This window comes from Podarcis melisellensis, assembly GCF_964234715.1.
Source record: "Podarcis melisellensis genome assembly, chromosome: 11".
In the NCBI taxonomy this organism is placed as follows: Eukaryota; Metazoa; Chordata; class Lepidosauria; order Squamata; family Lacertidae; genus Podarcis; species Podarcis melisellensis.
Genome location: NC_138543.1, coordinates 23,378,287 through 23,405,956, shown reverse-complemented (window position 1 = coordinate 23,405,956; position 27,670 = coordinate 23,378,287). Strand labels below are relative to the sequence as shown.

Sequence of the window (27,670 nt, the reverse complement as noted above, 5' to 3'; positions counted from 1 at the left end):
CAAACAGAAAAGACATTAAATGATCAAGCACATCAGACAAAGCTTTCCTATCTTCTCGCATCATTTCAAACAGAACGCTTTTCAAAAGAGGCAATTCACATGTGCACTGTGAGTCATGTACCATCAAGAGATACATGCACGTGTGAATCCGCCTTAAGCCTTTAAGAATACAAGAGTAGTGTTGCTTGACAAAGACTATTTCAGCAATTGTTAACAGTCAAAAAAGGGTGAAATTGAATTAGTAAAACATCACTTCAAATTTCTCGGGGAGGGGTAATAATAAAGTATGCTTCTTTCTGTAATGTAGGGAAAGATGATGTTAACCTATTACACTTTCTGGACAAAATAATTTGTAGTCAGCTCTGCTACTTGTAAGTGCCTAATTTATTTAAATATACTGTATTGCCAGTGTCTCATTCAGCTTAGATGAGCGTAAGCATTTATCCTTAGATTGATTGTGCTTAGTTCAACGTCCAAGGTTGAACTAAAGCTCACCAATGCATCTGAATTCCAATTCTTAAGCCAGTTTTGGACTACTACTGTAATTCCAGTATAATGAAGTGATAAAGAAGATTAATGAGACTTACTTTGCAGCCAAGAAAGACAAAGCAAGGAAGGGAGGTGGGGATGGGGTCATTGATTGACCAAGAACTAAGAAGACTGAAGTGTGAAGGTTGCTGGAAGACACGTTGTAACACAAAGCAGTCTCTCGGATGGTAATGCTTGTTAATAATCATAATGATCTGGTTAACAAATGGAGAGTTACCCATGCCTAAGTATTGTTGTAGAAGGCGAGTATTAACAAATGGAGAGGTACCCATTTTTAATGACTGTTGTAGAAGTATTGGCACCAAAAGTCAGAGTGACTACCTAAGTAGGGCTATGAACACATTAGCAGCTTAAAGCACGGCCAGGTTTTTCCTCGTCCCTGCTGTGTTTCAAGTGATCTTTATACACTGCTGATGCACATTATCTGATTTGTTTCCCCATCCGTACAACCACCCTGAACTCCAGTTCAACGAAGCTGTCATCTGCGCATGTGCAACAGCTGTTTTAAGTGTCCACACTTTAGCTTAAACACAGCTTACGTTTTCAAAACATATGGAAGCAGGCTGGGGGGGGTGAGGAATGCTCAAATCAGAGTATTTCTCAAGAAACTTCAAGATACATATGGGTTGCAGTTTATGTCATGCTGTTCTTGGCATTACATAGACCAGATCCAAGCACTCTTGGAGAAAACTGATTTTCTAGGTTCGTTTCAATTGGGATATAGGTCTGGTTTTGGCACAGAAACTGCTTTGGTGACCCGGTATGATTACCTCTGTTGGGAGAGAGACAGGGGAAATGTGTCCCTGTTAATTCTCCTCGAACTTCCCAGTGGCTTTCAGTACCATTGACCATGATATCCTCCTGGAGCAGCTGACTGATTGTGGCATGTCTTTGTGCTGGTTCCAGTCCTACTTAGATGGTTGCTCCCAGATGGTGATGTTTGGGGAGTGCTCTTCAGCCCCATGGAGCCTTCAATGTGCCGCCCCTCAGAGTTTGATTTTATCCCCCATGCTGTTTAACAGCTACATGAAACCACTGAGTGGGGCCATCCAGTGTTTTTGAATATGTTGTCAACAATATGCTGATGACACACAGCTTTACGTCTCCTTTACATCTTCAGGTGTAGCAGTGGATGTGTAGGACTGTTGTCTTGCCTCAGTAATGGACTGGATGAGAGCCAACAAACTTGATCCATTTAAGGAGGTTCCACTATCTCCTTCCCTCTCTTCTCTCTCACAGACTTCATTTCTTATTTCAAACCACATGCAGTTTCCCCTCGAAAGCACCTCTGTCTCTGGCCAGCTCACCAGCATTAGAATAGTATTTACTAGCCTGATAAGTAACTCTGGGGGTTCTATGTTCTGAATAGGTCTTTCAAAGGGACGGGTGGGAGCGCTGGATTAATAGCACTACCATGTGAGTAATGAAAGAGACCTTTGAAGCTCACCCAATCGTGCCCCCATATAGAAATCTCAAGTGTTGTCCATGCCTTACTGGAACACAAAGTTCACAACTCCATGAGTGTAGTGTAAGCTCACGTAACTTTTCTGCAGTACAGTGTGTAAACAAGAAGAACAAAAAGAAAGATCCGGCACAAGTGAATATGGAGATCCTATTAATTAATTTACCCAAAGTTGCATTACTGTAGTGACAGCCTATAGACAGCTAAGGAACTCTGCTGTAAAATCCCAGTGGAGTGGAATTTTATTCAGAACTCACTGTAGAAGTGGCTGGTGAAACTGTCCCAGGTTAGCAGGCTTGTAATGCCATCAGTCTAAAATGTCTATTTATAGATTAGGTATTGGTGGTGCTGGGGAATTTACAATTCTTGATATCAGAGGTTTCTGGACCTACACTGTGCCAAATCACCATTTTATTGCTATTTGAATACCTTTGTGGTTTTCTTAAGAAGGATATTATTATTTGTATACCCTAAAATGTAACATATCTCAATGTTGTGTTTTGTTAGCTGCCAAATTCCAGCCTCAAAACAGGGAGGGATCCTGCCATCTGTTTACCTGTTCAGCATTAGATATTCACCCATAAGTCTATAGGTTAATGGAGGATTCGACTTCCCTCCTGCCGAGAATTCCACATTCTCGAGCAGGTGATTTAGATTCATTTAAAGTCCACCGACTTGATGCCGTTTCAGCACAGTTTATTAGTTTATGAAGCTGAACAAATAAGCCTTGTAGAACAAAGACAAAGAGCAAGGATTTTCTTGCAAAAGCAGTGGATCAAGAGTTTAGCGATTGCTCCGGCTACTGGCAACAAAATAAGAAACACTTCAGAGGACCTCGCAAATAACAGGTTGACTGAAAATGACTGCTCTGCTCCAAGGCTGTAGCAGATGTTTGGAAAAGGGAAGCATTCCCCCTCTCTGAAAGAGCAGAAAAATATATTTCCATTTAGAAGTTTGTTAATTCTCTCCAGTTTTGAGGACACACCATAAGTGATCATAGAGTTGGAAGGGACCCTGAGGGTCATCAAGTCCAACCCCCTGCAATGCAGGAATCTCAGCTAAAGCACCCATGACAGATGGCCACCAAAAAAGGAGAGTCCATAACCTCCTGAGGGGGACTGTCCCACTGTCAAACAGCTCTTACTGACAGAAAGGTTTGCCGTGTGTTTAGTCGGAATCTCCTTTCTTGTAACTTGGTTTGGGTCCTACACTCTACAACAGAAGAAAAACAAGCTTGTTCCCTCTTCCATGTGACAGCCCTTAAGATATTGAGATGCTAAAGGCAGGTCACCAAAATACACATGTATGAATAGATGAATGAAATATATGTACAAAATTGCTTTGGACTGAGCAAATTTAGTCCATCAGGTAAGCTAAATAGCCCTTGATATGCCTCTGCTTTGTAGTATTTTGACTACTGAAATTCTAGCTTACTCCATGCAATGGGCTCAAAGTGCAATAACTAAAAAAAAAGCCCAAAAAGAAATCTGCATAAACCCAAGTAAATAAAACATGCCCTACCAAAGTCTCATCACCAATTAAAAGCTCAGTTTGAAATATTGGCCCTTCATCTTCTTGCAAAGCATTCTACTGTTACCAATTAGCAGGTTCAGCTACCACCCAGATTGCTATATTTCTATACAGGATGTCACACACATCTTCGAATGCACCAATACAATGATCTATCCTAGTCTCTGGTTTAATGGCAATGCTGATTCAATTGAGTGTGACTTTGAATTTAGTCATCTTGCTCTACCGCACAGACAGCACACAGACAAGTTTCCCTCAGCTCTGCAGAAATTAACCACACACTTCCCTTCTTTTATAGATCCCAGATATACAATGCTCATTAAAAAGTGTAAGGCATTTGCCTTACATTTTTGAAGCAGTGCACTTTTCAGAGTTGCCAACTTCTCTACTGCAACCCTGTGCTTTTAACCATAGCTTTGTCCTGCATACATTATCATGCGATGCTGTGATTGCATAAGGCCCTAAATAACTTGGGAGCAGGATATCTAAGAGAACGTCTTATCTGCTAGGTGCTTGCCCTTTCACAGCAATCATCTATGGGGCTCTCATATGTGCCAGAGGTTTGTTTCATGAAGACATGGACTGGGTCCTTCAGTGCTGTGGACATGTTGACTGAGAGCCAGTGTGGTATTATGGTTAGAGTGTTGGACTAGGACCTGGGAGAGCAGGGTTTGAATCCCCACTCAGCCATGAAGCTCACTGGGTGACCTTGGGCCAGTCACCATCTCTTAGCTTAACTTACCTCACAGGGTTGTTGTGGGATGAAATTCGAAGGAGGAGAACCATGCACACCACTTTGAGATCCTTCAAAGAGAGAGGTAGTATATAAATGTAACAAAGAAGAAAGAAAGGCAGTGTCAGAATTCTCCTCGGAGAAATGCTTTTATTTGCTTTATTTTTACTGTTGCCGTACACTGCTGTAGTATATGCTAATGTTTAAAGGTAAAGGGACCTCTTACAGTTAAGTCCAGTTGCGAACAACTCTGGGGTTGCAGCACTCATCTCGCTTTACAGGCCAAGGGAGTCAGCGTTTGTCCACAGACAGTTTTTCCGGGTCATGTGGCCAGCATGACTAAGCCGCTTCTGGCACAATGGAACACCAACACCAGACCAGTGCATGGAAACGCCGTTTACCTTCCCACCAGAGTGGTACCTATTTATCTACTTGCACTGGCATGCTTTTGAACTGTTAGGTTGGCAGGAGCAGGGACCGAACAACGGGAGCCCACCCCGTCACAGGGATTTAAACCGCTGACCTTCTGATCAGCAGTGGTTTAGACCACAATGCCACCCACGTCCCTGCTAATGTTTAGGGGCCTATAAATATTCCAATAAATAAATTATGTGCAGCTCCACATCTGGAAAAACTAATAATCATAGAATTGTAGAGTTGGAAGGGACCTTGAGAGTCATCTAGTCCAACCCGCTGCAATGCAGGAATCTCAACTGGTTACATGGCAGATGCCCATCCAACTTCACTTTCTGATTTCAACAAATGGAAGGTAAACCTATGAGAGCAAATCATATTTTCATTCCTGCTAAAACAACAGATTTTCTTTTATTTAACATGGTTGTTGTGTGTTTATAAAACGTATTCCCCCGGGAGTGAGTAAACTGCTTGCTAAACCCCAGATATGCTCTGGGCCATTTTTTTCAAGCGCATCTTTAAACATGCATCCCAGCCTTCGCATACGACATTCTTTCACCTTCCAGAACTGATGTTTGGATAAGCAGATTTGGACGGAGGGTTGCAGCTATTCAATATTTACCCATAAGGGCCCGTTTATGCATGCAATTCTGGATTTAGTTAGATCTCTGCTCTTTGAAGTAGTGACCTGAACCCATGTATCACTGGGAAACTGCATTTGCTATTTCCATCCTCAGAATTCATGAGAGAATTAAATTAATACAGAATTTGGCCTCCGAATCAGATGCCTGGCATTTTACTTCTAGTAGTGGAAATGCATCTTGCCTTCGAAAAACCTAATCAGAACAACTAATCCCCTTCCTAGTTTCATAACAGTTTCATATCACTGAATAGTACTTGTACTTGCGCTTTATTTTGCCACAGTTGCTAAGGGAACAGCGTGTCATTAAACAGAAAACTCTGCCTTAGAAGCAGACTAGAACAGAACACAGAACAACATGCAGCACAGAGTGGTTTATACCTGACCTTTCTAAAAGATTTCTTGGTTTTAAAAAAATTAATAAGGTATGCTCCCTATTCAGGTCTATAATGTCATTCTATTTCCTTTTCACTGTATACTTACTCCCTTGGGATCAGCTAAATAATATTGTACACCAGAAGAAAGAAGTTAATGACCCAAGAAATAACTTATTGAAGTTAGCTTGACACAGCAGTTAACTTCAAGAAACTGGATAAAAGGGGGGTCGGTCACCACTGGAAGATTTTTACAAACCTGTCTCAGCATGCGAAATACAGGATTCACATACCCGCCAACATTTCTCTGATACAAATAAGGACTTCCTATTCTGTCCTCATCTTCTTCATCATCATTTTATTATTTATACCCCACCCCTCTCACTGGGTTGCCCTATCCACTCTGGGCGGCTTCTAACATATATAAAAACATAATAAAACATGAAACATTTCAAACAGAGCTGCCTTCAAGTGCCCTCTAAAGGTTGTATAGTTATTTATCTCCTTGGCTTGGGTGTCACATAACTTCATACCCTCTGATGAAAATAGGGACATTTTAAGGAAAAGCAGAACATTCTGGGATCAAATCAGAAACTGGGACGACTTCTGTAAATCTGAAACTGTCCCTGAAAAATAGGGACACTTGGAGGGTCTGGACTCAGGCCTTGTTAATGATATCATCCCATTTTTCTTGTTCCTCCCAAACTTTTCTCAGAAAATAAAAAATTATGGAGAAGCATCATGGATCATTTACTAAAAAGAAGTCAACATGCATTGCCTCTCACACACTGTGATATATGTCTGCTTTTCTCAATGTGGGAATGAATAGTCTCACCCAAAGATTTCACATACATGTTGCCCTACATTCTGGATTCTGTAAATATTTCCTGAGTGGGAATTATAATGGCGTTTTGCACAGCTAATGTCTGCTTCAGTCGGTGTACTTCCCCAGATCTAATGTTTATAATATATACCACATGCCTTCTTCTAACGAGATATACACATTTATGGAAGCTCACACTTTTCTGAGTGCCCCAAAGCTGCCCTTGGTGAAAGCTGGAGAATGAAAGGGAGAATTAGAAGCCACCTGTATGTTGCCTCGATCACTGGGCTATTGAACATCTGCCATAATTATGTTTTGGCAGGCAGGCCTCCAAAGCATCCCTATTCATGGAGGTACTTCAGTACTTAAGCCTCATCAAAGTAAATGCATATCTGGGTTGGAAAGGATTTAAGCACGTGATTAAGTGCTTTCTTGAATCATGACTTATTGTATTTGATCATCCATGGTAAATGGAGGTGAATTAAACTTAGCACTATTTATTCAAGGTGATTTGAGTCATTGCATCTGAAAACACAGACACTGCTGAGTAAAAGACAACTTTGTATCACCTACAGAAGATTGCATTCCCTCCATCTGCCTTTCTTTGTCCCGTTAGGGTTTCTTTCTTTCTTTCTTTCATGTCCCCCCCCCCCTTCCCTGCTCCTTCCTTCATTTTCTCTAATGGTCATTGGAAGTCAAGGGATGTTTCTCTACAATTTTCTCCTTCCTTCACTAGTCTATTCCAGATACCTTCAGATATTGCAACTTTTGATTACGCTTCTATGGCAAGTAATTCTACCTTATGCATGTTTACCTATTGTCCCACTGTATTCGGTGGAGTTTACTTTTTAGCACGTGTGTGTAGGACTGCAATATGGGAAACGTAGAAGCTGGTCTGTGAGGGTAGGGATGGGGATCCCCAGGCCTGAAAGCAGCTCTTGGAATATTTTTCTCTGGCCCTCAAGAGTTTCCCAAGGCAATGCCCCTCCCTAGGCTACCTGCTTTTTTTCCCAGGTCTCATTCTTCACCAGCTCTGCTCTGTGCTGTTCTTGAGTGTTCCTGGGTGGTAGGAATGTATCCTTAAACTGAGATTGTTATCTATGCTTGCCTGACTGGAATGTAGCCTATAGTGCAAAGAGTCATATCTGACTGTACTACTTGCTTTGCCTTTGGCCCTGCTCATCACTGGTCCATGACTCCTGGAAAGTTGCCCATGAAATGATGTGGCTCTCAGACTTCAGTGAATTTCCTGCAACTGCATTCAGGCAAAAGAGGCAATGCCCTATCATGCTCAGATTACCCCTGGTCTCCTTCTGCATCCCTGCCAGAACCTCCTTCCCCCCAGTCTAGGATTGTGGACTAGCCCCCCCCCCCCACAAATGCAGGAAGATATTTATGGGCAGTAGTAAGTGTTACCCATGAAGAAGCAGTATTGGAGGAGGAAAAACAGACGTCATCAGCAGATGCTGTCGGAATACACCTACCAACCAGTGAATCAGTAGGGTTCCAGATACCTGTGGCCCTCCAGATGGTTGTTGGACTTTAACTCAGCCCCATTCAACACAGCCAAGGGTGAGGGGATGGTGGGACATGCAGTCCAACAATATCTAGAAGGTCAAAGCCCCCCACCCCCAGCAATTGTCTTAGTTCTGGCCAATGATCTGGTACACCAATGGCTCAGCTGAGTGGATGGGTCTGATTTGCATTGGCTTCGCTTTCTTTGCCATCACTTTTGATTCTGGCACAACATGGGGAGCAAACTCTTTCCCACTTGGTAGAGAATCTCTCCTTTTGCAAATACACTCTGGTAAAGAGTGGGGGGAAGTATAGCAGGCTTTGTTTTCTGGTTCATTGAGGGATGCAGACAGAATAAAGTTGCATTGAGTAGCAAGTTGTCACTTAATTCTTTTTTGGGGTGTAAGGCTAGGATAACACTTGCTTCTTATAACCATATTACATTTCTCTGATGAAAATAGGGATATCCTATTCCTTGTTGTTGTTGTTGTTGTTGTTGTTGTTGTTGTTGTTGTTATATTTATACCCCAACCATCTGACTGGGTTGTCCCAGCCACTCTGGGTGGCTTCCAACATATATAAAAACATAATCAAACATGAAACATTAAAAAAACTTCCCTATACAGGCTGCCTTCAGATGTCTTCTAAAGGTTGTATAGTTAATTATCTCATTGGTTCAGGGGGCACATAACTTCTTACCTTCCAACATTTCTCTGATGAAAATAGGGACATCTCAAGGGAAAGCGGGAAATTCTGGGATTCAGTCAGAAACCCTGGATAGCTTCTGTAAATCTGGGACTGTCCCTGGAAAATAGTGACACTTGGAGGGTCTGATTACAAATTAGGTGCCTGAGATTGTGATTATGGCTTCCCTGAGGACATCTAGCCTAGATGTCATGATGAAGTGAGCCTGGAATAGATGCACACTTCCTGCTCTCAGCTACTGCACTGCTTCAGTTTCCAGCAGTGGTCCTCCGATCGATTTACAGTTGCCCTTGACACACTGGGTCTTTTTCACGTCAACAAATTATTCCCTTGAAACCAGTTTGGAGATTTGTCTCTCCCTTTTTGCTTTTCTGCCATTTTTGGTGTTCCCCTCTGCCCCTCCCCACCACCCCTTTTCTGATCGATTAATAATATCCTTAGCAAGATGTTGCTATTCTTCCCATAGGAAGAAAGAAATTGAACACATATCCAATTATCTGTCCCAACAGTGAGACAGAATCTACCCAAAGCATTGGAAATGGCAAGTACAGAGTAAAGAAAGCAAAAAGGGGATAAATATTGACTTGCAATAGGCTCTGTATCTTCAAGGCTGTCATTGGTCACTAAGGGATTACATAGATAGCAGTGTCACAAAGGTATAACAGCAGTGACAATGCACTAATCTATGCTTTAGGCAGCCAGGGGCCTTAAACGAAGAGGGACAATCAGCTGAATTAAAATTCAAGTCACCTTTATCACCTATTGGAGATTTTTCACTAGGACCAGGAACCAAAACTGTCATTTTCCTCCCAGAGCTGTTGCTTGCTTTCAATGAAAATATGGTGACAGCCTATAGTTCATTTGCAAGATGTCTATTTGCACAATTTAAACAATTGTGATTTGAAATAAAGTCTACCCAGATCAAGTTAGGCATACAAAATATAAGTGACATAATGAATATCTTGAGGCATAAGATCTCATTGAGTTATTACTTCTTCATCCCTCTATCTCCCTGTCTTTTTCTGATATCACAAACAAACCCATTATCTATATTCTTCAGCAAATAAAGGATAAAGTGACTTATCAGAAAGTCTCTCATTGTGATGTTTACTGTTATCAATCAGCAGCTTTCACTCCATTTTATTTGATTTAGATACAAAGTCCTTGTTTTGAAGAGACATTATCATTCTGCTTTAGGCTCAAAATTGCGCTTCTGCCAGCAGATTATTTTTGTTTTTTGCTAAGGCTTGATTAATTCTTATGTTCTAAACTATTGTCTTTATAATTTTCTCTTTTGTGAGCAAAATGGGGGAGCAAACAGAATGAACACGACAAAAGATTTTAAAAGGAAAGCCAGACATATAAAGCATTTTAACAATGGGTGAATCATATCTTCCACAATAGAATAATTGACATTTATTACAAAATACTTAGCTTAAAACGGAAGGAGCAAAGCTGATAAATAAGAAGTGCAAAGGTGACACGTGGTATCAAGGAGCAGAAGATAGAACAAGCTCACTAGAACAAGTTAGCTGAACTATCATATTGTAAATTTATATTTATTTTGGCTTGCACTCCATGCTAAATCTCTGGTTCATAGTAGAGAACAGCAAAACTTAAAAGACTTAAAATGTAAATACCTTCCTACTCCATATGAGCAAGCCACTAAATCCCTGCCAAATGGAAAGGTTTAGACTTAGACTACTTCCAAAACATATTCAGATTCAGAAATCAGATGAAACTCCGGGGAAAGGATGCTCTAATCTTCAGGCATGGGTCAACAACCAAGAACATATCCCTCACATGCAAAAAAAATAATTGTATTTAACCCATGAGGTTAGTTAGAAAGAAACACACACATGCTAGACAAAAATATTCTAGAAGTGCATCATACTAAATAATTCCTGAATTGTCTCATCTAGAAACCACACTTTGTACTTAGGTGCATGTTCACATTATCACCTGGAACATTATGGGAGGCGGGAGTTAGATTCCTGGGCTGGTGTAGCACTGGAGTGTGGCACTAGGTGTTTGGAAAACACCAAGCTGGGAAAGTGGTAGAAGACAGGCAGATGTTGAGCTGGCTTACCTTCCTTGCCTCCTTGGAGTCTTCTTTTTGGCTGTCTCCTGTCAGGACTTCCTGCTCTCCTTGTCCAGGTCTCTGCTGCAAAGCAACCGAAAATTTATGATGGAAATACCATTGTACTGCCTTGCCCTTCCAACTGGTTTTAATTCCATCTGATGTTAATCACATTTGTTTCCTCTTGCATAATAGGTAGCTGGGAGGCTTGTATTTACCAGCACAGTGGAGAGCTTGCCTCAATCCTGGGGTGGTTTGAGGCATCATACAGAAGGCACTGGACAGTTAGATGGCCTGAGGGTTGGAGCTGGTTCATGATGTGAGGAGATGTTTCTAAATAAAGGGGCAGAGGGAAAGAGGCACCCAATAGATACATCACTAGTTTTGGATTTGGGGTTTTTTAACTATCTTGCTTTAGGCAAGATGCTTCCTCTCAGCTCAGCATCTCATCACAAAATGGAAACATTGTCTAGTTTGATGTGCTCTTTTTGAAGATTACCAACATAAGAAAGAAAAAGCATTTTTTATTTCAGAGTAGGCTTTGAAACAACAACAACAGACTTCCATATTCACAGTCCTCCCATTCTTCTGACACATACTGAAAACAAGGGAGAAAATTTGACAGCCCCAGGGCTGGCTTATTGATTTTCCCTCCCTTTGGACAAAGACTCCAACATTTTGAATTTGGTGGTCTTCACCCTTGGAATCTTCTACCATCACTGTAGGGTTGCTTTTTCTAACAAGTAATACTTTGGTGCTTAATCTTAAAGAAGAAACAAGAACTTTCCAAGGCTGTTTTTTTTTTTTTACTGACCTTTTAGATGCTGTTTTAACAAGTAGTTATATGTCTTAATCTGGCTCTGTTTTTAATACTTCTTATTACTGTTTTGCCATTTTATACATATTTGGTGAATCGGTGACTTAATTATTGATTTATGTGGCTGATTTGTGAGATACTCTGGGAACCCTTTGGAGTTGAAGAGTCGGACAAAAAAATATTAGATAAATAAATAATAAATTCAGAGGCAATCAGGGTTGCGGTTACTCCAAAGTAGGAATTTTATCACTATAGCTTTGCAACTGAGACACGTTTATTCAACAATTAGCACGGCTCATTTTGCATTTTATGTTACATTGATACTCCATTCCCAAAGCTCCCCCCCCCCGTTCATCACTTTATGTCTTTATGTCCTCTTCGCTCTTCTAATTTTAAAAATTACTCTTTTGCTGTGCACTGTAATTTCACTTGAGAACTGCCATCAATTATTTTACATTGATTATTGTCTAATTTGGCTTATTCTGACATCTCATCTGATGATATATGCCTATAACTTTTAAAAGTCTCCTCCATTAATATATAGTTAATGGAAAAGAGACAAGTGTAGACAGGATGTCTGAAGTTCTTCTTTTATCACGCAAAAGCATTGATTAAGCAAGTTGAATCTGAATGCAGTGAAATGAAGACTAATCTATCATAATAACGGCACAATTTTCATTCTCAGGGCAGAAGGGTATGAGTCAATTACGTGATACCAAAAGGCTTGCATTTTGGGGAGGGGAAGTCATTTTACATTTTAACACAGATATTTATAGCATCTCTGTGAATTTGCCATTGACAGCTTACACAGGCAGCTTATCAATAACTCTATTTAGGGGGTGGGGGATGAAGAGTAGCGATAGTTTTAACCAGATTCCAAAACACAGATTCTGCTATATGGATTTTTCCATTACTAGCAGGGCAGCTGCAAAGACGGAGGTATAGTGAGTGACTTTCTTTGTATTTCAGTTTCTGTAATGGTAAGGAACGCAGGTCACAGAATTAATTATTTTTACAATGTACAGGAAAGATATAAACAAAGACTCCAGCAGAGCAAACTTACCCTGATGGTGGTGAGAGTTTCCAAGCTGCAAGAACCTCCAAACTGAAAGCCCCCTCAGTCCAATAGCAGCAGGGCAAAATCCCGAAGAGGGCAATGATCTCTTGTTTGCTTTCACTACATTGGCTATTTTTGATTTCTTTTCTTTTCAGATCCTCCCCGGCTGCAATTTATTTATTTATCACAAGTATTTATACTTGGCATTTCAGGATATAAATCATGCCAAGGTGGCTCGCAAGGAGCATTCAGTTACATATAGTAAAAAATAGAACAAACAATACATTATAAACGCACCAAGATCAGTTGACCACAGGGCAGTTGATGGATCACCCTTGGAGGAATTGGGAAAGTGGAGCTAGAGCAGGCCTTGAGGTAGTTTTTGCCTCCCTACCTCCCTCTCTCTTCTGGAATCCTTCCCAGAATTTTTAGTATATCAAATCCAGGACTAATGTACTTTCTCCCCATTTCAGAGGTGTGTCAAGAGAATAGAAGAGATTTGGATCAAGCAGATAAAAAACAAAAAAACCCACCCAAACCCATCCCCAGCTTTCCCTCCTTTACCATTACCACAGAGGGTGTTGTCAGGCTCTTCCCCCCCCCCCTTGACAGTAGATAAGTAGAACAAAGCAAAAGGAGTCTCTTACCAGTTAGAATTTTTAATTATCTCAGCGAGAGAACAAAGATTCCATTCCTAGGACTAAAGGTGCTCCCAATTAAGGGTTCCACCCAGTTCCTCCCTAGTCATCCATGTCACAACCACATCTTGCCACTTGATCTCGCAACCACTTTGCTTTCTGCGCTGCCACCTTATCTGCTCATTGTGACCTTGGCCTGGGCAGATGTACACTTTCCAGTGAGAGAGAGTCTGTTAACTCTCTCTCTTCCAGTTCTTCTTCTCCTAGCTGTTCACCACCCAGTTCTTCCCAACTTCTGTCTTCTGAACTATGTCCCTCAGCAAACCACTGTTCCAAATCTATACTGTCCCAAATCCTGTCCCAGGATCCTGATCAGGAGTAGGGGGAGGGGGAGGCTCCCACCATTCCTCCTCAGTGCAGCCCTCCTCAACGTGATTCCTGACAGGTACTGAGGTGGTGGAGGTCTCCTTCCTCTGTGTTCTCAGGAAGGATGTTCTCCAGCATGGTGTACTGGTTAAGAGCGGTGAACTTGTAATCTGGTGAACCGGGTTCGCTTCCCCGCTCCTCCACATGCAGCTGCTGGGTGACCTTGGGCTAGTCACACTTCTCTGAAGTCTCTCAGCCTCACTCACCTCACAGAGTGTTTGTTGTGGGCAAGGAAGGGAAAGGACAATTGTTAGCCTCTTTGAGACTCCTTAAGGGGAGGGAAAGGCAGGATATCAAGTCCAAACTCCTCCTCCTCCTTATCGTATGACCCTTGGGAGTTGGCACTCCCTTCCATGGACCATAGGACGATGCCCAAAACACCTCAAGTCTGTTTTCAGTTCACAATGTAAACATTTTAGGATGCAGACACTATTTAATGTTTTGTAGTATCAACATCATCATCAACTTTCCCCATATAGATGTCACTTGCTACCCTCTTATCTTACAGTTATAAATTGGATGGTAATTAGCATTTTCACTCCTATTTCTTTTCATGCATAGGATAGGGGAGAGATGTCACACGCCATCATACAGTTGAAAACTCCCTCCAGCAATCCCTCAGGGCGACTCATTGTGTGCATTCATGTATAGCCTCTGGTAATAAGGCTTTACGAATTTTGAATATTTGCCTTGACTTTTCTATCTTAGCTTGCAAAATTCAATGGACATATCCACCATACAGAATTAAGGCTACATTCTTACCCAGAGTAACCCAGGAGTACTGAATGCCACAAGGTTCACTTCTGAGGGTATATGTACAGCATTGCATTATTAGCTGGTTTAATATTCACTGAGCCTTCCCAGGAAAGTATAAACTGAGAGGGGCTGAATATTATTATTATTATTATTCAAACAGAAAATTGTTCACACTTCACCACATTTTTGGCAAAGAGAAGGACAGATTCAGATCAAGTCTAATATGTTTAAGCATCACAAAGCATTATAAAACCTTCAACAAAGATAGGTTTTCTTAGAAAGGACCATTTATTTTAACTGCCATACAGCTTAATAAACAACAAAAATGTATTTGTTATTTGAAGGGAAAATACACTTTAACCTTTATCTAATTTGTGAATATGGAGTGTTTCTTACAGTAACAGATGGAGATGACTTTAAGCAAAACAAGTTCAAAATCCATCACCATGCTAGGAGAGCCAACTATTTAAAAAAAATGCACTTCCATCATGTGTTTCAGTTGCCAGTGAGTCTTACTGTTAGAAGAGAAGCCATAGTAATATCTAGAAATGGGAAAGTCTTTTAGTTTCCTCTTTATTGAATATGGCACAGAGAAGAGCAAATTTGTACATCCCTTGGGTCTGCATCTCAGCAACGTCCCAGTGGCAGAGTTGTTGTTTTTTAAGTTGGCCTCATTTACTATAATAGAGAACGTAAGGAGAAATTAATCCACAATTCAATGTTTAGTTGATTAGTCAAACCAGTTAATCGTTCGACCGTATCACACCAAAACCTACTTCAAGTTTTTGTTAGAGCAGTTGAGGCTGTGTGTTTTTCCCCCTCCTTGGCAGTACAGAATATGGTCCAGCAGTGCTATTTCAGACTCTCTTCCTCAGTTCAATGAGCCATATTTCTTTTAACAGCTTGGAGCTGCTTATTCCAGTCTGAGATTCAAACCCATAATCTTTGGGAATGTGGTCAAATAATAGAGAAACCATTTTTGACTGCAGTCTTGGCCTTGTCATCCTGACTCCTCCTGTCAGTAATCTTAATTTCCACAAGAGATTCATTCCACACGCTTCAAGTTCACAGCAGGGGACCACTTGTAGCAGAAAAGGCTGAAGGATCAGGTCTGTGGTCTATGATCACATTCAGCATTTTTCATGTACTGTGGTTCTTTTGAAATAAATGCTATCCATGAGTGAGAGCACTGAATCACCCACTAATCACTAGTTGCCATTTTGGTTGCACAACCAGACCATCTTGGCTATTGACATTTTGTTTTGATTTAAAGGGTATGGCAGAGAGTCATACCAAAAGGGTCATTGCCAAATCCATCCTAAACCTCAGCTCCTGGCAGCTGGCTTGACACTGACTGCTGTCCTCCATGCCCTGAATCACCACTTGTCTTTATATTTCCAGTCTATATTGATGGCTTCAGTTTTAATGATCCAAGTGACTCACTCAGCATTTGAGCTTTTTGGAAGGAGAAGGTAAAAATTTGGTTTTCTCTTGTGTACACAAGGCATCATTTTCTGTTCTTTAGATGGGCTTCTTTTCATTTTAACAGGGATTACACATCCCCATTAAGGGAAGGAGATAGACCTCAAAAACACCACCAAATGATCTAAGTGTCTCTTTCTCTCTCTCCCCTTCATACTCATAGAAAATGAATTGTGCTCTCTCTTTCTTTCTTTCTTTCTTTCTTTCTTTCTTTCTTTCTTTCTTTCTTTCCCTCCGCTGCAAACTACTTCATGCTGCCTGTACAAGACACAGAGAATTAAAGGATATATAGAAAAACAGGATGTGAAAAAAGAGAAAAAAACCTCTGCCGTAATAAAAATGTGTGATTAATCATTGCATGTGCTGTCAGCGAAAAGTTTGCTTCTGATAATTATAGAAAAATATAACCTTCCTCTAGACAGAAAGAGAAAGAAAGAAAATGAGAATAAAAAATAAATGGAGAAGCAGGGCAGCCACAAGATTATAGTCGCCGAGCCTTTAGCAAGTTATCAAAGTGTCCTCTTAGGATGCTTCTTCCAATCCTTCCTAATCATTTTGTTCTTATTTATTTATTTATTTCCTTCCTCTTGGAATGATTTTCTCTATCAAGGGCAACAGGCACAGCAGAGAAAAACATCTGTAAATAATAAATGGCCTCCTGTCCAAAATAAATAAATATAAACTTTGCCTGACAAAAAGTACACTTGCTCAGAACAGTAGAAAAGGAGAAGTTACCAAACATATACTTTGATTTCTTTGTTGTTGTTGGTTTGTCTGATGTTCAGTAATACAGAAAAGTCGAGTGCTTGGTTCTGAGTTTGGGGTTAGCAAGAGAAATATAAAAACCAGGATGCTACAGTAATGATGGAATCTTAAAAGTGGGAAGAAGGAGAGACCACCTCATTCAAAGTCTTGTATGGCTCTTGCCAACAGGGCAGGAATGAGGGCAGATCAGTGCCTTTTCACTCCTTCATCCTGTTCTGATTTTTTACAAATATGTACTATTTTTTATTTTTGAGAACAAAGCTAGCCCATTATATTTCTAACAATGTATGTTCTCAACGTATCGGCAATAAGTAAGATGGTTTATCAAGGCACTGGAAGAAAGCTGTAAAGTCAAGAGACTTGCAATTGGACACTAAGTAAATTTCAGTTAAGTGTGCTTCACCATCACAAGTTCTATATCCATAAATCCAGAATCTATTAGCTCTAATGTCCAATCTGATCTCCAGTTCTGCTGTTAAGCCTCTACACAAGTACAGTTGTAAAGTGGACAGAAACTCTTAATAGCTTTAGAGATACCAAACAATTCTCTGAAATGCATATTTATTATGCCCCGAATAAGAGACAATAATTATGCAGCAAACTGTAGCACGAGAAAATTCAGAGACTCTAAAGCTTGTTGGAATTACTCCCTACTAATGGAACTGCTCTCAGGTTTGGATCAGCCCCCAGTGGAAAGAAGTACTCAAGGTTTTCTTGATGTTATAATGATTGTCCAATGCCACACTTTCAGAAATTGATTTGACGATCATAATAATAATGTAGGCAAATTAAGTATTATAAATAGAAGAAAGCTCAAGGATAAATATTACTTCAGCCTCCCTGCCGTGTCACATTACGCAGACTGCCAAAGCTTCCATACCACAGAAAAACTGCCAATATTTTCTTGTCTATGCTCAATTATGTTGGCTTTTAAAATGAAGAAGGATAAAAGCACATTGCTGCCCATTAGATATGTCACATAAGGTTTGTTAACATGTTACTTTGAATCTGTATACTGGATGACTGTATACATATACAAGTGTTTGAGTGAAAGAGAATATGTGCCAGCCAAGAGTGCCAACTTGAATAAAATATTGGGGGGCAGGTAAGTCCCGTCCCACATTACTGATAACAAGACACTGTGCACAGTCACAATTTGAATGGCAATGCCCATCATTTGGGGGTGGGGCGGGGTGGCACCCTCAAGTATTCTATGGAGGGGGGGACTTGGTCTCTAGGAGTTGGCTCCAATAATGCCAGCCTTCCGTAAGCTGGTGCCCTCCTGATCTTTTGGGCCAGAACTCCCATCAGCCCCATGGGCAAGGCTGCTATGCACATTCATTTCCAAAATAATCATATGTCACCACTACCTGAGTGGGAGGCATGGGTGTGCCCAGACAGCTGCATTTTGGAGGGAAAGCACATTCCCACTGTAGAAACAGTTCATCCCTTCCCTCCAATATAGCAACAAAAAGGCTTATGAAAATGTTATGTACTGAGTTGAATAGGATCCAAAAGGCAGCAGTCTGATTGGTCCTAGAACAATAGGATTCAGAATGCAGCAGTGTGATTGGTCCTAGAACAATAGGGTCCAGAATGCAGTCTGATTGGTCCTAGAACAATGCAGCAGTATGATTGGTCCACAGGAGCCACCCAATCCAGCTCCAGGTGGAAATGACTACACAACCTGATTGGCCTACAGGAGAATCCCAGAATTATCCAATCACGTGTGGCCCATTGTGTAAATAATGTATATAAAGCAGATATTTTGGGGAAACTTCCATTCCTCACTACTATGAGCTGAATAAAGAGCATGAAATCCACACTCAACTCTGAGTATATTTCAGAAAAATACCCCCTCCTTCAGCTCAACACTAGTTCATACAATTCCAGCAGCACAAGGGATGTTGCTTGATGCTGTTTTCCAAGAATGCACGAGAAAGCACCCTGAAACATGCGGGAAATGGTCCTTTCTGCCAGAAGATTGTTCTTGCCTAAAGTTTTAATTGCCACGGAACATTAATATATGTTGCTATCTCTTGATGTTGTAACATATATTTAAGCTTTCAACGCAAAAGAATTCTACAGAAGAAATATGGTTGCCTTATTTTATTCACTACATGCTTAAATATCACCTAAATAATTGTCTCAGATGTCCAGATTGTGCTTCTTCCAGTCATTTGATGTCTTGGAGTTTTGAATTTAAATATGGAGCTGTAATCTAGGGTGTCCTTTATGAACTCAGCTTTAATGCAATTCATCTCCCATATAGTGACTCCACGTGCAAAGAGGTGAATTGTCTGTATGTCTTTGGCAAGGAGCATAATAGAAATCCAATTTCCTTCTTCCTGCTGTGTTAAAATGATGTGCTCAGAATTACTGTGGTTTGGGGGAGAGCTAATAGGAAACTGGTGAGCTTGGCAGGTCTTATGCTTGATTGTGACATCGGATGTGTAACAAAGACTTAGAATTCTTCGCAGTAACTAATGAATACAAGTTGATGGATACGCAGCATGAAGTTTCTGCGGAGCATGGCTTACACCCTGGGAAGATAAGGAAAACTTTCTCTGGCATTGCTGTGTCACTCCATGCAGCTACAGAGGCCAAGCGCCAAGAGTCGCCAGCACAATTCTAGCAGTGACTATACTTCCTGCTCTCGAATATCAGGCTACAAGTTCAGGTTCACGTCAACAAAATCAAACCTACCAGGTTCGCATAGGTCATATGCTCTTTGTTATTTGTCTCTGTTGCTCCTCATGATTGGTTGTTGTTTTTTAAGGCCTTTAAAACAATTCCACGCAAGACAATAGAATCATTCATAATACCAATATACCATATTTTTCTGTGTGTAAGACGACCGCTATTTTTTGAGCCCAGAATTAAGAAATAATTAATTGCAACATTCCATGTATAAGACGATCCCCAATTTTAAACTTAAAAAAGCTGGGGAAAATATATATGTCGTCTTATACACAGAAAAATACAGTACTTATTGGTTAGCAGAGTGGTTTTTGCCTCATTGTAAAGTGCCCTAAGCATGTAAGGATATAGCAACTAACAAATCTGGTTAAATAAATAAGAGAGACTTCATTTTCATTTCTTTACCCTAATAGCTGTTTAATGGGTAAGGCCCACAATGCAATGCTGTCATTATCCAAACTGAGTAAATAGCCTTAAGAAGTCTGATGAGGAGAATTATCACTGTAAATTCTAGACATGGGATCTGGTGATTATTATTATTTTGCCATTTATTTGTACAGTGTTTAAAATAAATTATGTGCTACAAGGATAATTAAAAAAATTCAAGTCTCAACCCAGAAGTTTGAGTCTTGGTTTGAGACTCAGGGAGCATGGTGTGGCCAAAATCTCATGGAGGGAGAACCATAGGCTTTGCATACATACCGGTAACGGTAATGATTCAAGAATTTCATTGATCTAAAAGCAACTCCTCAATGTCTAGATCTAAAAGAGCAAATTGAAGGCTCATTATCTGGGGACTCAGATGAGGTCTCAGGCACTCATATGTCTAAAGTCAATGCTCACCTGCAAAAAGGTGTGACAGTGGCAGCGGTTTTATGGGGGCCAATAGAGAATTGGATGCCTACATTGACAGAATTCACCAAGCCTTAAAGGCATCTGGACCACCACATTGGCACCATTTGAACAGAATTTTGAAGACCTCATCAACTGGCTAAAAGACATTTCTCAGACTGCAAACCAAGTGCTGAATCTTGCCACTACTAATCATAGGTAGCTCGTTCTACCTTAAAATGCTTACTGTGGCCTGTTTCTTAATGTTTGGTTCGATTTCTACATACAAATTCATCACAGAGAACTTGCTGAGAAAACGATAAGAAGAATTGTCACAACAATGATGCCATGTATCTTTGGAACTTTTGGCCTTATTACGCTCTGACAAACCTTCTAACAACTACTTATCCATTTTTGTTAAGATGTTATCTCTTAATATCTAGCCATTTGATTTTTGTGTTTCCCTGAAAGGTTTCTTGAGAACATTAAATCAATAAATGTCAACATCTCACACAAAACGAAGATGATTTATGTTGCTACTCAGTCTAAAAAGATAATTGCATGAAAATCTGATGGGCACAAAACCATGTCTCAAGGTAACTAGATCAGTCAGCAATAGCACTGCATTCAGTTCAAAGGGTAAACAAAAAGCCAAAGGCACATATTTTATAGCCGGTCCTTGGTAAGAAATTGCTTTTTATATATGATTCATTTTTGCCGTTAATATGATCCTAAAGCTACTCATAGTAATTTTTCATAAAGAAGAATTGCTCTCTGCAGCATCACTGGATTGGAAAGGTACATTTAATTTCGTAAATAGCTTTCTATATCTTTTCTTTACAAAAAATGAACTTTTACAACTCCAGATCATTTCAATAAATTGCGTCTTCGAAGCAAGAGCTTTCAACAGTTTAGAAGTAATTGCCAGAACTCTTTGAACTGGTACCCAGATGTTTAGCTATCTACACTGTTCATTAACGTTGTATCTTAAGAACCATTTAAGAAGCAAAGGAAATGACTTAACTAATGTCTATTAGAATATGGCACAAACAGGAAGCATTAGTCTGGAGGAAACCGTGACAGATTTAAATGGTCTTGGAATTACAGATAAAATAGGAGAAAGTGCTCATTAAAGGCATGGGCACCATCATGGAGGTCGTCTTTCAAAGCCAAATGGTCGTTTTGCATTTTACACAGAGTATTTTATGCAGCATGGGCGTAGCCAGGAATTTTGTTGGGGGAGGCAGAACCTCAGTAAGTTATACATTTGTATTGTTTTTTATTGATTTAGGGGGGCAGCTGCCCCTCCCTGACCTCCTTGGCTATGCCAATGATATGCAGGCTCACTGCAGAGCATATATACTCAACAAGGAATTGTAGCAATCATGACCCCCTCCAGGAGTTGTGGAGAGTCACTGTGCTTATTTTGCATCCTTTCCCTTCATAGCTCAGCATGTAATGTGTGGATTAGCCCTAAATGATTTGAGGCCAAACATGATTTCATTCATATTTTTTAGCCCTGGTGTGTATGATGATGATGATGGAGTAAGCCAGACAGACACCATTTGGGGGCTTCATTTATTTATTTCATATATTTATATATCAGTTAATGCCAGAAAGGTCTCTAAATGGCCCACGAAAATATAACAAAGGATTTGTGCTGTGTTTTCTGTTTTATTGAATTTGTAGGTAGCCAATTTTAATGCATTTTTAATTAAAATTCTTTAAAAGGAAGAAAAAGAAATGATGGAACTTAAAAAAGGACAAAACTAGATGATGGGGTGCATATGAATGGGGGGAACTGAGTTGCTCTGGGGATGGGAAAATTAGTTGACCTGCCTTCTGTGAAATATAAATTCTAGTAAATATTTCAAAAATTTACATATATGCATATAAATTGGCAAGGATGCTTGGGTCTATTGGGCTGGGCCCCTATTTTTTAAGGACCCAGCCACACCTCAAAGGGTGTATCTAGGGGTTGGCCAGGTTGGCCCCAGCCTAAGGCATAAGACCAGGGGAGCTCACAAATCATGCCTCTCCACTCTGGCTAGGAGCCCACCCGGGGGCTGGCATGCTCACCATGCCATTCTGCTGCTCCTCTGAGCACAATTCAAAGTGTTGGTGTTAGCCTTTAATGCCCTAAACAGCCTTGTTTTTGTTGTTGTTGTTGTTATTATTATTATTATTATTATTATTATTATTATTATTATTATTATTATTTATATTATTATAAGAACACAGGTTCGGTTGTCTGGGTGCCTCAGTAGAGGAATATGGTGTTGGGAAACTGCCAGGGAGACAAAGGCCATCACTGCCTCCACGTCGACTCCGGACGTCCGTCAATCTCCTGTAGATACAGTATCAGCAATTAGCGACATGAGCTCCAGAAAATAGCCTTCCACATTCCAGAACTGATGCACGCTCTATCAGCAGATAATGCACAGCGAAAGATGCACAGCAGGAGAGCATATTTACAAGTTTATTCAGCGTTGGTCAGAACAAAGAAAAAACATGACTGCCTGCTTCGGTCTGCTCAGGCACAGAGTGAAACGAAAGCAATAGAAAACATAAACATCCTGTGAACAGGAAATACGCAGACTCTGTGACTCACATAGCCTGCTCCCTTTTAAGGTGGAACGGAAATATCCTAACATATGGCCACTGGCATGGGCCATCACACCAGCTCAGTGGGACCCCCTCCTGAGTCCACCGGTGACACTATGAGAAGTGTGAGTGAAGTGCCCAGTGGGCCTCTGACAGTGCAAGGGATGGGGCAAGGCAAAGATATAGCTCCTTGTCAAGGGCGCAAGAGAGGCTAGGTATGCCTCCACCCCTGACTTGAGATAAAACAAAGAATGAAGTGAACCATGCTTTGAAGAAGTTGTGGTGGCTTTGACTCTCCTAGTAAAGATTTGGATGGCTGCTCTAGTTGGGGAACAAAGTCAGATGGCTGGCATTTTTCATGTTGCCCCCAGAGAACATGGCAAGACTCCCTGGACAAAGCTTATTCCTTTCCCCCAGGCAGCTCTGGCAATGGGTACCAGGCTGATTCCTGTTCCCTGCTTTTGGCTTGCTGTCTCTTTTGGATTACAGCAACTGTCCTTTTCAGGGAGTCTGGCACAGAGAATCCTGCCTCAATGCGGTGGGCAGATGATCCTTAACACCCCTACAGACCTACAATTCTTTAATTCTCCTTTTGTTTATAAGGCTCTATGCCACTGAAGAACTGCACAGTGGATCAGCATGGGTTTTTCTGGCTGTTTACATTTTTAACTGATTCTGTTCTTTTTGTAAGTGGCCCTGGAAATATGATTGAAGGGTAGTATAAAATACTTAATCACAATTGTGAATTCAGGGATGATTCCTACAATTCTTTTTGGATTCTGATGCAAATGTATCTGCTATCTCAGCACAAGTATCTCACACCAGTTGTATTTGTGTATTCGAATCACCAAAATACAAGGGGGAGGACAAGACTTTGCCAACTGCCCCCTTTTTTTGCTGAAAGAAATGGTTATTTAAATAGGTAGGTGCGGTGGCAGATGTCAACATTTTGACTTGGTAGGGCTGCAATTTTTAACCTTCTTAAAATTTTTACATGGAATTCAGATGGTAAAACAATAAAATGCAATATAAGAAATAAAAGAAGCAATAGGAATACAATTAAAAAATCATACTACATCTAGCATATCACATTACAATTGCTACAAGAAGCAGAAAAATAATTAAGTGGTTCACTAAGTATCCTCAGCAATTTTCAAGACGTCAGGACGAGAGGAGGGAGTTTGGGAACTACTGACCTAAAGCAATGTCCTTTGTGTGAGAAGGCATCAGTTCACCCCATTCTAGGGGATCATTTTCCTCTTCCTCAGCGTGACATCTTCTTCCCAGAGCCTTCATTCTCCATGAGAGGAGAGGAATGTTCACCCTGAGAAAGGGAAACCACTATCACAACCTCCTTGAAGGCCTCACCCACCGATCTCTCTCATTCCCTCAGGTTCTCTAGGTCAACTACTTTGAACTAAATCAGTGGTGTCCAAACTTTTTTCAAAGAGGGCCAGATTTGATGAAGTGAAGGGCCGTGGGGGCTGACCAAAGGGCTGACCAAAGTTGTTGAACTTTTTTAGGACTGAAATTCATTGCACCAAGCCCACACCCATGACTTCTGTCCAGCAGGCAGATAATCATTGCACTCTGTGTAATATGGTGGGAAATCCCATGCAGCTACTACCTTCTTACCCTCAGAGTTGTTAGTGTTACTTGCTGTGCTTATTCAAGTTGCTATTATTATTTATTGAGCTTGTTTGTGTGCATTCAAAAGCCCTGCTGTTCTATATGTGATAGTATTGATGGATGCTTTAAACGCTGATGGATTTGAAGAAAACATAATGGGCTAATGTGCCTGGAATTTCATCACCCATTCTACAATTAATAACTTATAATGCCAATGCATTACGATAGTTATTAATAGGTCACATTTTTCATATAGAGCAACTAGAATTAACCACCCTTCATTCGGACATGAAGGGAACATACGTTACGCTATTTCTTGTACTTCTATTATAAGTTTCATGCATATGTCTTAATGGAAAGCACAGGCTCATCTGGTATCTCTGGAAGAGTTATCTAAATGATTGCAATCAAATGGAAATTAAAAGCATCGGTAATGTGCTGCCTCTTACAGAATTCTTCTGCAGCAAAGTGGAAATTATTCTCATCTTGTTAGACTTTCCTAGCAAAGTGGCCTAGAAGGATAGAACTTGCTAACCAGAGCTATTATCCTAAAAGCACATGTGAGTTTCTAAACGCTGCTGGCTCCAATAGATGATATATACTTAAAATCTAGGGGCTCATATACTTTTTGTATCAGAAGCAAAATGGGGGTTATACCTCCATTACAATATACAAATTAATCAGACATAGTAGTGTTGAAAGTTATTAAATCTAATATCAGGAGAGCACGCCTATTAGGTAAAGAGGTAACTACATTCAGCACCATAACTACCCCCAGCAAAACAGACTTTCCTAACATTGTTAGAACCCTCACATAAATATAGGATATGACATGTATCCACAAAGGAACCCCTGAACAGAGATGGGGAAGAAATTTGTTTGCTCTGAAATTTAAAGTGAAATGACCCAGTTCATCAGTCCCGGACTTGCATGTATTTCAGAATATAGCTATTAATTTTGGAATTCAATTTTGATTCAAAAAAATGTAGACAAAAATGTGCTTCTTACAACATGTATATAAGAATATATATTTCAGGGGAAGTAGATGTGTAAGATGCATTTTAGAATTTTAATGTAGAGAATTTTGTAGAATTTTAATGTAGAGGGTTTTTCAGTTGTTGTTTTAAAGTCTGCAAGAAACAGTTTTGCAAGCACTCGGTCCTAGGTCTGCTGCATCCTAACACAGAATGAAAATTGGCTGATCCATCCATTGTGATTCCAGAAGCATGGTACCCATCTAGGTGTTGCCAAATGTGCATACAACTCAAAATACTGTATTTTCTCGAATGTAAATTTTGGGTAAATTACCGGTATGTCACGAAAATTAGGATGCGCATTAGATTTGACGGTGCATTTACATTCGCCAGCAAATACTTTTTTGGTTTCAAGGTTTTGAAAACTGAGGTGCGCATTAGATTCTATGGTGCATTCGATCTGTGTAAATACAGTATCTTGTTTATGTTTTTAAGTTGCTTACTTGTGTGTTGCTGTCATTTAAATTGTCCTGGGAACAGGATTGAAGGGTAGTAATAAATATGATAGAGATATTTAGCTAGATAAATTAATCAACATTCCACTGGCCTCCTTTGCAGGTGCCACAGAACACAGCCTTCCCCAACCTAGTGCCCTTCATATGTTGTTGGACTACAACATCCCAGTCAGCATGGCCAGTGGTCTGGAATAATGGCAACTTGCTTACTGGACTAGTCAACACTCTTTAGTGGGTAAAGTGATAAGGCAGTTGGGCATGGGGTGAATACTAAGGCTATCGATGAAGTTGCCAGCCTGTAAACACCTATTCCTGCTTGGAGATTTCAATGCCAGAGTTGAGGATGATCATCACACATGGGACAACTGCATAAACCACTTTGGTACGGGCAGCATGAATGAAAACTGCATATGCTACTTGAGCTGAGCTTGCATCACAGCCTCTGCATCAGAAACAAGTTCTTCTCTACCAAGGCAAAACAGTGAGTGTCCTGGAGATATCTAAGGTCAGGTCACTGACACCACCTGGAGCTGATTGTCACTAGGCGATCGGCACTTTGTTCATGTCACACATAGCTGCCACAGGGCCAACTGCGACACAGATCACTCCCTGTGGGCGAGCAAAATCCTTCTCCGTCCAAAGAAGAATCACAGCACTAAGCAGAAAGTCCAGCCACAAATCAGCAGTGCCAGAACAGCAGTACCTGAAGTTGATGAATACTTCTCCAATTCTGCCAAACAAGCTTTGGGTCTATTGCCATAATGGCAATAGAATTCTAGTTTAAATAATGTTTATTTTAGGGTTTCCATTTGTCCAGAATTTCCTGGACATGTCCAGGATTTAACTAGCAAAAATAGCGTCTGGGGGAATTTTGGAAAATCAGCAAAATGTCCTGGATTTTGAGGTTGATGGCCTAAAATTTCCAATGAAAATTCTCGTTATTACATATTTTACATGGATGCTTATTTGTATATATTTTAAATTTTTATATATGGATGTTTTATGATGGCCTCAACAACTCTTGAGTTCCCAAAGAAAGCTCGACAACTTTTGTGTCCTGAATTCTGCTTCTAGAAATATGACAACACTAGTTGATTTACATCCTGCATCTTCAACATAAATTTGTGTTCCCAGCTAACAGGATAGTAAGAAATAGAAAAGTTAATAACAGCAGAATTTTGGAGAGCAGGTTAAATCCAGTACTTAGTTGGCACCAAGTCGTAAGTAATGAATAGAATGCCCTAAAAGTATTGTCCTATCAATTTCTATAAACCCACTTCTGTATCACAAATACGAAGCAGGCATATACATGTCTACTCAGAAGTATGTCTCATTTTCTTCAGTGGTACTTACTCCCAGGTAAGTATGCAATACGATTGCAATGTGAGAATGCACCATATAAAGGAACAGATGCAGCTCTTATTCACAGTCGGAATAAAAGGACTGCTCAAGCCATATTTGAAGTTCAAAGCCTTCCATGTGTTTGTCTACATCTTTCCCAGAGATGGTTGCTATGCTGCTGACAAAAGACTGAAAGTCTTGCAGAATACATACTCATTCAGCTGCACAAAAGATCCGTGGGGGAAAAACAAGATATAAACTTGTAAGTACTTGAGCTCACAATAGGTCTCTAAATGCTTCAAAGCTGGCT

At 40.4% G+C, this 27,670-nt stretch overlaps 2 long non-coding RNA genes across 2 annotated transcripts in view; one reads left to right on the top strand and one right to left on the bottom strand.

Moving 5' to 3' along the window:
- LOC309380770 overlaps window positions 1–27,670 on the bottom strand; it is a 366,143-nt gene that overhangs the window by 329,063 nt on the left and 9,410 nt on the right. The gene's annotated exons all lie outside the window — the stretch shown is intronic.
- Window positions 19,245–26,963, top strand: LOC309380377. Its single transcript, XR_014172894.1, has 2 exons — window positions 19,245–19,475; window positions 26,123–26,963. It is a non-coding gene; the product is annotated as an uncharacterized lncRNA (long non-coding RNA).